At 45.9% G+C, this 12,106-nt stretch overlaps 1 protein-coding gene and 1 long non-coding RNA gene across 4 annotated transcripts in view; one reads left to right on the plus strand and one right to left on the minus strand.

Moving 5' to 3' along the window:
• The window catches only part of PDZPH1P, a 96,995-nt gene that overhangs the window by 16,129 nt on the left and 68,760 nt on the right, over window positions 1–12,106 (minus strand). The gene's annotated exons all lie outside the window — the stretch shown is intronic.
• On the plus strand, window positions 4,067–11,442 carry LOC107181726. Its single transcript, XR_001512429.1, has 3 exons — window positions 4,067–4,213; window positions 7,880–8,144; window positions 10,331–11,442. It is a non-coding gene; the product is annotated as an uncharacterized LOC107181726 (long non-coding RNA).

Here is a 12,106-nt window from a genome sequence, read left to right on the forward strand (position 1 = left end):
TTAATAGAGACAGAAATATGAATTTTTTGTTCAGTTTTAGTAAATATTAGGAAGTTAGCACATCTTATAATATCTTATAATAATTGTATATGGCCAGTACTATGACGTTAGAAATCAGAAGAATATATTTTCATTAGCTCTAATAAGGAAAAAGACTTTAGATGACTATAAGTCATGGTTACTTATTTGTATAACTTCCCCAAGAGCATCTTAAACAAATAAAGAAAAATGAGTGAGAGAAGGGAAGCATAAATAAATCCCGGAGATGACACTTTCATCTGCTCACTTGCTACAAGCAAATATTCGCTGGGTCTGCTTTTGTTTGGGCCCATCATGCAGATAAGAGGATATCAGATGTTGGTGTCTCAGAGTCAGCCCTCTGAGGTCACTTTGGAGCTACCATGTTCTCCCTCATCCTTTGCTGCTGGAACATGCCAAAGAGTACACTCATATGGCATATGACACACGCTTGAGGCTCTTTCCCCTCTGCTCAAGTTGTAGCTGTGGGGGGAGAATGCATGATTGGTGAACAAACTAGATGGAAAATGAGGCTATTTGTCTTAAATGGTCTCTATTCTGGCCCAGATTCCATTGTCACTGATCTCACCTGCTGCCTCTTGGCCCACGATGACAAGCCTGCTGTGGCCTGGAAACAGCTGCAGTAAAAGCCACAGGCACAGCCAGTGTGGGAGGGGTGGTGCTCCTGCAGCTGTGCTCACTCACCTGACTCTTTCCTTGGGTTTCACCGGCCCAAGCACCTTGAGGCTCCGATCTTGTGGAGACACAGAGTTGGGAAAAGCCTTTCTATTCAGCCTCATCCTGATGCTGCTTTGACTGTGGCTCCATGGTCCCCAGTCGGATGTTTTCGAGAGATAAAGAACAACTAGGATCCTTTTTCTAAGTTACAACTGTGCCCTTGGGGTTTTCAACTCTTCCCTTAAGCAAAACTCAGTCCTTCGGTTTGGCAATAATTCTTAAATGGGGTCTGTTTGATTCCACCCCTCTGGCTCTGCCAAAAGTCTCACTTTTGTCAGTACGGGTTTCCCAGAACTTCATATTCTCCTTTCCAAGATGCGAAAAGACTCTAGCTCCATTTTTTAAAAATTCCTGAGCTAAATCAGAGATCCAGCTGCTTCATGTGTGCAGGATTGATTAAAATAGCAGGGATGGTGAAGGGATTTGCTCAGAGAAGTCCAGAAGCTCTCCACGGAGAATAAAGGAACTTAGGCTGCTTGTGCCAGATGGCCCAGGATAATGTTGACATTGTCTATCATGGAAATACGATTTCTACAGCCGTAATCCCAAAGGTCACACTGCTCAGCAAAGGGAAACAGTAAACAATAGTAATGACAAAGACCCAGCCCAGAGTGAATCCGCTTCTACTTCAAATTATTTCCTATAAAGAAAAATACAGACAAGGACATTTGTGTCTGTCTGCAACTTCGGCTCTCTAGTAAAATAAAATTCCCTACAGATGTTTTTGAGTTAATTTGCTTTGGTCAAAGTTTTGGTTTGAACATGCTAGATTTACTTTTTTTATTTTTATTTTTTTTGATTGTTACTGTTAGGCCTCATTGTCTAAGAAAAGAGAAAAGGCTGGGAAGCTATACCAACACATTTCATTTTATCTAAAGGCACAGTCATGAAAATCCACAAACTAAGGAGGAGGGAAAAAAGGCATCTTTAGCCATGAAAAATAGCTAAATCTCAGAGGGGAAGCCAGAGCCAAGATAAATTTAGAGGACAAGAAAGCATGTCCTAAAGCAACGTACCACAGGAAAGGGCGCATGACATATACAGCTAGAGCGCTATATTTAACGCTGGCAGGTTGCAGCAAAATTGAAGGATGAGTGTCTCTTGGAGCCGTATTAATGATGCCGGGGGCCCTTTGTCGCTAGGCAGCAGTTTGGAGGCACCTTCCCCACTGGGTTGCATGAACAAGGGGAAGGATTTAATCTCTTGATGGACAACCACCACTCCTTGATAGCTATGAGAGGATGGCCTCCGTCCATGTCTTGGCTGATAGGATCGGGAGAGCAGCAAAGCCTGCAGAGGCAAAAAGGAGGGAAAGATTCAAGAGTGCTTTCTCCCTGCTACCCTCGTCCTGTGAGTAAATAGAAGTCTTGACTCTGAGCACTGCGAGCCCCTCGCTACGTCACTCATGACTATTACATGCATCTATGTAGGCATGTGATTGTTTATATTGGTCTAGAGCAGCCGTGGGCAATCTACGGCCCTCGGGCCGGATCCGGCCCGTTTGAAATGAATAAAACTAAAAAAAAAAAGACCGTACCCTTTTATGTAATGATGTTTACTTTGAATTTATGTTAGTTCATACAAACACTCCATCCATGCTTTTGTTCCGTCCCTCCGGTCCAGTTTAAGAACCCATTGTGGCCCTCGAGTCAAAAAGTTTGCCCACCCCTGGCCTAGAGGCCCAATGCATGAAATACGTGCAAGGGGCTCGGCCCTTGCAGCTCCGGCTTCATCCGGAAGGTCGTGCGTCTGTTCAGTCTAATTAGCATATTACGCTTTTATTATTATAGATGCTTTCTTTTCTTCCCTCCAGGTAGGCAAGAAAGGATGAAGAATAGAGAACAGAAAGTAAAGCGAGCATGCAAGTCAGATGCATGTTTGTAGGTGGCGGATGTTCCCCGCCAGAGCTTCGTGGATTTAACATCACACCTTTTGATTTCGTCACGAAATTGGGACGATAGCAATTCCATTACCCCCCCAATCGCAGCACCTCTCCAGTGTGAATGTACTACTGCTCTTTCAATAATCCCTGGGTTTCTAACGCTGCCTGGCTACATGGCATCAGCAGAGGTAACTGGCTGCAAACTCAGATGTGGTGCTTTTCTTTTCCGTTTGCCTGGAGTGGTGGGCCAGTTTTGAGGAGTGACAAATGCGTGCTGGCAGCACCACGCTGTCTCCCGGCTCCGGGGAGACTGGGCTCCAGGAAGCACAGGCATCTCCGAGGCTGAAGGAGCTCGCGGGCACTGACAGGCTTCCTGCTGGAGAGGCAGCCCAGTGGAGGGTTGCTAAGGACGCAGGTCGGGGCTGCCCAGACGCTGCAGCTTTGAAGAGACACTTCCGCCTCAATCACATGTCTCATTTGTCACCATTTTCCTTGGCTCCTAAACTGTCCCCCAGAGTACAACAACTACCACGCGATACTCTCATCACAACAGAAAGACTGTGAAGTAGTAAGTCTGAGTCATACTTATGACCTAGTTCCAAGTTTTAAAAAAGTTACCAGGTGACCTATAACATCAAGACATTCTACATCTTAAGCCCTGCCATTGAATGTTGGTCCCACAAGGGTTCCCTCTGCACTCACTGTGCTGCTGGTTTGTGGATGAATTCTACGCCCAGACGGGCTGGGTTGGAATCCTCACGCACCACTTATGAGGTCACTTGTGTGACCTTGGGTAAGTTACTTAACCTCTCTGTGCCCCACTTCCTTTACCTGTAAAATTGTACACACACACACACACACACACACGCACACACACATATGCTAGTAAGAACACTGTCTTGCCCTTCATATGTTAGGTTTCATTATTATGTAGAAATTTGAAGAAAGTGAAGAGTAAGAACCCAGAAAATTTAGTTTACCAAGAAGCTTTAATATGGGTGACAGGATAATTCTATTTAAACTAAATTTCTTTATCTGTCTTTTTTGTTTGTTTGTTTGCTCCAAAAACAATAGGTTGCATGAACAAGGGGAAGGATTTAATCTCTTGAAATCTGTGTCATCATTTGTAAAACTGGGGCGGGGTGGGGGTGGGATAACAGCACCTTCCTTTGAGGATGAGATGAGTTCATCTATGTAATGTGTTTGACACATAGCTGTTCAATGGAGGTTCTTTCCTATGTCTGGGGTCCACTTTCAGTTGAAGTGCAAATGAAGCATCACTACATTGTCTTTAGGACTCAGGGCAGCTGTGAGAAAAGCTTCTGCCCTAGGCCACTGCGGCCCTCCTCCCACTACTACCCCATCTGGATTGAGGGAGCAGACAGAGGGGAGGGAGGCTGGGTGACTTCCCTGTCCCATCCTGGAAGGGAGTTGTGATGATCTGAGTGGTTGGCTCTCTTCCTGGATTCTTGTCCTTCAGGTGACAGAGCTCACCGAACGCTCTCTCCCGCTTCCTCAGAGATCCAGGACCTGCCTCTGGTTACACGTGGATGGAGGGTCTCCCACAGGCCACAGGTGAGGCTGCCCGCTGCTGTGAACCAGGCTCTTATCACTGTCTCCGCCTCCTCTATGCTCTCACCCTGTGAGGGTGCCTCTCAGACCTTTGCCAAACCCCGCCCCTCCTGGATTAACGTTCTAAATGTTACAGATTTCTCCCCTCTCGCCACCCTCCCGCCCTCCCTTCCTCCCACCCGTGCTTACTGAGCGTCTGTGCCTCCTGCCAGAAGTGCTGCCCCCTAAGGCCCTACCGAGTTCTGGTCTCAGTCCTGACAATTCCTCAGCCCCTTTCTGGCCATGTTCTTAGACCACGGGAACGCGCCAAACCCAACGTGCCCATTCTTCCTCACGGTCCTTTGGCGGGCTCGTCTGATCCCGGTTCTCCTGAGGGCAGTGTTTTGCTCTCAGTGGATTCAGATGTTTGTACACATGACGGCCTACTCGGCACTGCCAAGGAGAGGAAAAGTGGCTGTCTCTAAGCTCTTTGCAGATGCCTCACATTTTTACTTTTAAAAATTTGGGATGTGTTATAGACTAAAGTTTTTGCCCCTCCCACCCCGCCAGAGTCCTATATTGAAATCCTAACCATCACTGTGATGGTATTGGAAGGCAGGGCCTTTGAGAGGTGATTATGTGCTGAGGGTCGAACCCTCATGAATGGATTAGTGCCCCTTCTCCCATGGGAAGACCCATGGAAAAGACAGCTGTCTATGACTCAGACACCAAACCTGCCAGAGCCTTGATGTTGGACTTCCCAGTCTCCAGAACTGGGAGAAATAAGTGTTTGTTATGTAAGCCACCACGTCTATGATATTTTTGTTAAGCAACCTGAATGGACTATGACAGGGTGATTAACCTGAGGAAGAATTTTGTTTTTCCTTTGAAATATCTCACTCCACCTTCTAGTTCATTCCTCCTGACACACTTTGCTCTGAGGCCTTGGCATCTCATGCGTTTATCGCTCCAGCAGCCTCCTGCCTGAGCTTCTCGAGGCCAGTCAAGTCTAGACAACATAATTGGAACCATCTGGTACCGCCCACACAGGTCTGCTCCCACTGCACTACCCGTGGTGCCACTGCCAACGTGTTGCCTCTCTGCCCCTAATTTATACCTTGTTGCCTGACTTGTGAGAAGAGATCTGGGACTTCTAAATGTCTCCCCTTTGCCAGCACGGAGCACTGGAGAGACACGGCAGGAGGACTGTTCTTCCTGGCTCCTGTGGGGAGCTCAAAGGGACCTGGAGAGTACTGCATTTTTCCGCATCCTCGGCCGGCCGTGGGTGCCCTCCAATGCTAAGTGCTAGCAGGACATGGCTTCCCCAGGGTTTCCCAGCTCTCAGTTTGGGGAGTGGTGCATTGTGGGGAGCCCCAAAGAGTGATGCCTGCACTCTATCTCAGGTTTCTGCTCTGCACACCCTTTCCTCAGTCTGGTGCCACTGGGCATGTAGGATACTGCCCCCATGGCTTAAGAAGCTCCCAAAAGTACATGAGGTTCTTATGAGGGAGGCCTCCCCAGTTCTCTGTTCTAACAGCATGCACTGTGGCACCCCAGCGCCCAGCATCCAACGGCCTCTGTGTGCCTGGCCTTGGTCCACCTACATGGTGGACAGTAGTTTTTGTGTCTGTGCCAATGCAGACACTATACTCTCTAGACCTCCCACCTACAGTAGCACCCAATGCCCTCCGCACTCCTGACTCATTGCACACCTGTGCAGCAGCCTTGGATCACCACTCCCACTCTTACTGGAGTAATAGCCTGGCTCTCCCCCCAGTGGGTGTCCAGAGACTGTGGACCAGCTCTGGCCCAGGCAACCCAGCAAAATCCTCCATCGTTCAGCGGCTGCAACCACCCTCTCCAATGAGGTCTGAACCTCTCCTTTCAAACGTGTGCTTCTGAGGTTGCTCTTCCTCTTTGCTTTAAGATACCTTTCAGAGTTCTCTTTTCTTTATTTTTATAATTACTTTTCTATCATCGGGTAATAGTTCTTTATATTAAACTTCTTCTGTTTAAATTAATTTAACTTAAATTAAAATGTCTGCAATTGTGAAAGTCCACGGCCGGCATGGCTTTCGGGTTCTAAGGCTTGGAGAAAGAGCTGATGCACAAATGGACGCACAAGATGAGAAATATTAATTTGGAATTATGGGGGGAAGCCAGGGAAAGCTTAACTGTAGTAGTGAAGTTCCTACAAAGCACGCCTGTGCCATATAAATGCGTGCCGAATTATATAGTGATTCACGTGGGTTTTTTTCCTAATAGTTATTGAGATTGCGTTCTTATGCACACTGCACTATGGTGTGCACTTTTAATCATCTCCTGTGGGAGATACTCCATCAAATACTCTCTTTATGGGTCTAGGTGCTCCCCCAAGAGTCACCACATAATAAAAACTTTTCTTATTTTTCTTTGGAACCAAATGAAATTAGCAAAGTGGAACGATAGTCTCTTGTTCTTAAGTAAGAGATTATGAGGTCAGGGCATACCCTTTTTAGAAGATAAATGACAGGTACAAATGAGGGAGAGGACATTTAACATGTGTCATGTTCCTGTGAGAAATCTCTCTGTGCATCTGAAAAGCATAGCCGCCCGCTGGTTTAGTATTTGTAGTAAATGATAAAGGGAAGCCTTTCTTCTGAACCTGCCTCCAGTGAGGTAACCCATCCTGTGATCCACAGTGAAACCCCAGGGAGGTGATAGAAAGGGTCAGAAAACCTAACCCTCTTTTAGTAGTTGCTGCGTCATGTCCATAGAGTTTACTGGAAGTTTCTAGCAAACCCTCTTCTGGCTAACCTCAAGAAAACGGAATGACTCAGACCTTTGAAAAAAGGAAAAGAAATTTCATCAGCATACAGGTAAATGCAGTGTAGGTGATTTCTGAATGCCGTTTAGCCTTAGTCTTGAGTGAAGATTAAAACGGCAGCAGATTCGTCCTGTTTCTACATGTCCAGAAAGATGTCTTAATACGCCTTGTTGATTTGGGCATGGTTATAAAATGATCTCACCATGAGGGTTACATTATTTGCATTCTACAAACAAGGAAGTGGGGAAGGGGGGCACATGAGGTTAAGTAATTTGACCAAGGAAACACAGCTAATAGGTGGGAAAGCCAGGATGTGAACCAAGGTTCACCTAACCACAACACGAGACTGTCTCTGTGAAATCATATTTATTTCATAAAGGCCTCTCATGTTTACCTTCACCTTGGGGGGTCAGGGCTGTTATTAGCCCCATCCTATAGTTTTCTAAGGCTTAGAAAACTCCATTGAATTGTCCAGGTTGCAGATTTGCAGGGTTGAAGCCTGGGTCCCAGTCTATGAAATCCAGAAAAGGTGCTCTCAGTCTATTGTTAGATGGACTATTTTGTGTAGGTAAATGGACCAGGGTACAGACAAGCTCCACCTGAGGAGACACTGCGTTTTTCCCAGATAGTAGCTAAGACAGTGCTGGATACAGAGGAAGTATTCAGGTGGGTGGACAACTGTTAAGGAGTCCAGAGTCCTGGAACCCAGCATCAGTTCAGGGATACCGAACTTTCTAGTGTTTCTAGTGTTTTATTGTATTTCTTCAGAGCAATGATATGACCTCTCCAGAGATAAGTCCCCCTAGTTGTGTTCATAAAATTTTCCTGTCCCTGGGACTGTGTGAAGGCTATTTGGTGACTTTGGGCCTCTTTTGATCTTCAAGGTCCCACCAAGATAAAAGACTGGCTCTGGAGGACATGCTACGCAGGACAGATGGCAATGATGACAATGGCCAGAGCCAAAGGGAAGCCTGCCATCGGATTGCATAAGGATGGTGCTGGGTGCCCTGGACGCTGGTGCGCTGGCCCTGCTCTGCTGCTCAGGGGGTACCTTACTCACTATCTGGTCAGACAATGACCTTGCAGAATGCTTCTACCACTTTGGCCTTTCATTCAGAGACCTCGCTGATCTCTAATCCTTCCCCCATGGTGAGGACAAAGAAAAATAACACCATGGAAGATGTATCTTAATCACTGATTAGATGAAAGCTTTGGGATGCTATGGTTTGATGTGTTACTCTGTTCCTCATTAGCACAGAAACAAAAGAATTAACTGGGTATTAATTTTCCCTTCAGAGGAAAAACACTTAGAACCTCAATGCTAAACGGTATTTTCCTATGAAATGTTTTAACTCTATGTGCTCTACTTTTATTCTACTCATACTGATAAAAAAAAATGTTCCAACTTTATAGCCTAGAGATACTATTCTTTGGGATTGGAGACTGTGATTTATTGGGAATATTATTGAATATAACAACAATAAGAATGACTACCTTTAATTTTCTTCCTGTTCGTTTCCAAGGTTGCTTAGATGCTTTATATATGTTAGTTTAATTCCAACAATATGCCTTTAGGAACTGTGTAGGTCCTTTTATGACAATTTGAATTATGCAAATTTGCAATCGTATTATGCAAACATTAGGCGCAAAATCAGATATATTCTCAAATTAAATAAAAAATGAACAAGAATTCCAAAACATATGGGCCAAAAGAATTCTTTTCACTCTATTACCACAAGGCAGTACTTCTTCACCTGGTAACTAGAAGTACCTGCCGTTCTCTGTCAAGACTCTTCTTGGATTCCATCAGTTCTTGAGAAAACATTCTTTGCATAAAATGCAATTCTCTCATACTGTAATCCCAGAGAGCACAGGGCAGTGTGGTGCATTCCTCACACAGTGAGCCATCCGTAAACGACCATTTGATGGATTTGAACAGGCTGAAAGGGGAGTGTGGTCAGAAACAAGCTGGTTGGGCCTTCACCTTTGGAAATGTGAGCCTGACCACTGTCCTTTTATCCCTTCCCAGCTCAAGGACAAGGTCTGCATTTCCAGCTAAGGTTGCAAGATAACTAGTGATGTCCGGCTGAGTACCAAGTGGCTTTAATTTCATCCCCTCAGTCTTGCTCTTGGATTCCTCCCTTCGTTTCATCCCTCTTTCTCTCCTATTGCCTTCAGCAAAATAGCGCACGTGTGAGGGCTTTGCATACATAACCTTTATTTTCAAATAATTGTAGATTCATAGGGAGTTGAAAAAAAAAAAAACACGAAACAAAACAGACAGGTCCTATGTACCCTTCACTCAGTTCTCCCAGAACCAGGGTAGCATGTTTGTTTTTGATGGACAGTAGCTCACTGAGTTTAAATTCCAGGGGGGGAAAAAAAATCCATGTTGAGATGCAGTTACCTTCTCATCAGGCCTCAAACTATGGCGGGCTTCACGTGCACCAAAGCCCCATACGCAGAAGGATGCAATTCGCATCATGAAATTCTTAGTGATTGTACCTTTGAGTTGTGTGTTGTATGTGAAATAGGAGAACCATGGAGCATGTGCCGGGGGTGGGGAGCCTTGGCGTGTATGTGGTTCCACTTCTGTCTCTGTTCTGTGGTCAGAGTGTGGGCATGCCACTCAGTGACCACTGTTTCCTTCCCCTGCTGCAGGGCGCTGGGTGTGGGTTCCAGAGGGTGCAGGGGATGGGGATGGGGGGCATTTGGTGCCTGTGACCAGCTGCACTTGCCCCCATGAGCATCCTGAGGGAGTTATTGCGTATTAAGTAACAGACACAAAACACCATGACTAGCTGTGACAGAGATGGCCGGGGAAAGGAAAAAGCTTTTGCACTGCATTTTGAACAAAGGGCCGGCATTTTCATTTTGCACTGGCCCCACAAATTGTATTGCCAGCACACTTAAAACTGTTTTATAGCCCAGCCCCTTACCAGAAACCTAGGCATGAAGATGAATATTTACCAGGAAATAGGAAGCTTCAACAAGCACAGAGGGACATTTGTTTGTCAAAGGCAAAGCTAGTTCCCGTGAAGGCCAGAGAAATCTTCCTAAAGCACATTCTTATGAAGCCAGAGACTGAGCCCCTGCTCACTAAGACAGCGTGGCCCCGGGGGCTCCCTAAATAGTCTAGCCGCACCCCGCCTGCAGGCTTCACCGTACCTTGATTCAAATCCATGCTTGCTGCCAAGGGAATGCAGTTCATGCTTTCCCAGCTCTGTGCCTTTTCTGATGCCATTGTGTTTGTAAAACACCAATTTAACTTCTCTCCTAAAGCCCCCGCCTGTGCCCACCTCCTGGCTGTGGCACCTGTTTCCCCCCTTTCCTAGGCCTGTGCAGCTGGGACCCACTCGTCTTTCAGGACGAAGCTCACCTTCCAGGCAGGTCCACCCGAATGAATGCCTGCTCTAAGCTGACCTCCATCCCACCCTATCCCATTCCTCTGCTAGTAATTGTATTGGTCACTTTTTAAATTAACTTTGTGTATTTAACTTTTTTTATTAGTTTAATGATCATCTCTCCCCATGAAGGGAAAGACCCTTTTTGACTTCTTCACTTCCGTATCCCCCTGCCTTAAACCATGCTCAGCATCTATCTGTTGAATAAAGGAAGGGCCCTTTCTCTCCCTCAAACACGGGAGTATACTGTATGTCATATACTGGGTACACGTTTTCTCTCTTCTATGCTATTAGCTTCTTGAAGGTGGAGAATGATTCATTCTTATCCTTCACAATGCCTGGGAGAGATCTCAGCTTCAATAAGTCTTCATTGAATGCAGATATAAAAATAAATGGTGCAGAGGCAGAGAGCATTTCTTTTCTCTTTCAGAACAACTGGACACAGCATTAAGCCTGAGAGAGATCAAAACTAATTGCCGGAACGAGAATCACAGGCATTCACTGCGTCTGTACCAAGGACGGACTTGGAAAAGGGTGTAATCAACTAGCAGCACACGGCATCCGGTGTGACCTCTGTGTTCTTCACAGTGCCATTCTCTCCGGGGAACTGGCTGCCTCTGTGGCCTGTGGGATGAAAAGCTTCCCAAAATAGAGGCCAGGAATGAGGTCTGATTCTGATGGGAGGGTCCAGAGCTGGAGGGCACCTTCCTATGAGCACAGGGCATCTGTGTTATTCTCTCAGCAAAGCATTTTGATTTTCCTCATCAATAAAAAGTACTTTGATTTTCCTTATCAATAAATATGGAGGTGCCCATAAAACATTTTGGGTATCTGGGGGATGTGAAAAGGTCAAGTGAGGTATCAATCCAGAGAGTGCGAGGTTTGGGGCAGAAATGGGACCATTAAGTCAAAATGGTGTGCATTAAAAATGGTAGAGTGATCTGTTCTGGTTGTCCTGCGTAAGAACACTAGGCCTGTGACCAGCTCAGCCGGGTTGAGATGAGGCTGCATAAGCTCTAGGATAAGAGACTGGAGCTGCCGAAACCGGTTTGGCTCAGTGGATAGAGCGTCGGCCTGCGGACTGAGGGGTCCCAGGTTCGATTCCGGTCGAGGGCATGTACCTGGGTTGCGGGCACATCCCCAGTAGGAGATGTGCAGAAGGCAGCTGATCGATGTATCTCTCTCATCGATGTTTCTAACTCTCTATCTCTCTCCCGTTCTCTCTGTGAAAAATCAATAAATTATATTTAAAAAAAAAAGAGACTGGAGCTGTATTCTATTGTGTAGATGTACCACAGTTTTCTAATCCACTCATCTGCTGATGGGCACTTAGACTGTTTCCAAATCTTAGCTATGGTAAATTGTGCTGCTATGAATATAGGGGTGAAAATATCCTTTCTGATTGATGTTTCTGTTTTCTTAAGCCTGACACTTTATCAGTAAACCTATAGTCTGAGAATCTCAAGATAGAAAGAACTCAAGAGCTGGACCAGGCCAATCTTTAACTTAGTGCAGCAGACCTGTCCCGTAGCTTTCCTGGGAGCTGGTTTTCCTCCAGCCTCTGCTGAGAGCCCTTCAATAATGTAAAGCCCTTCACTACCTAAGTGGCTCCTACTCGAGATGCTGGAACGTGACTTCATGACTACAGCTTTGTGACTCCAGCCCACCGAGCTCAGTCCTGTCTTTAAAGAGGAAACTAAGGATGTT

The sequence above is a fragment of the Myotis davidii genome, unplaced genomic scaffold (genome assembly GCF_000327345.1).
Source record: "Myotis davidii unplaced genomic scaffold, ASM32734v1 scaffold473, whole genome shotgun sequence".
Taxonomy (NCBI): domain Eukaryota; kingdom Metazoa; phylum Chordata; class Mammalia; order Chiroptera; family Vespertilionidae; genus Myotis; species Myotis davidii.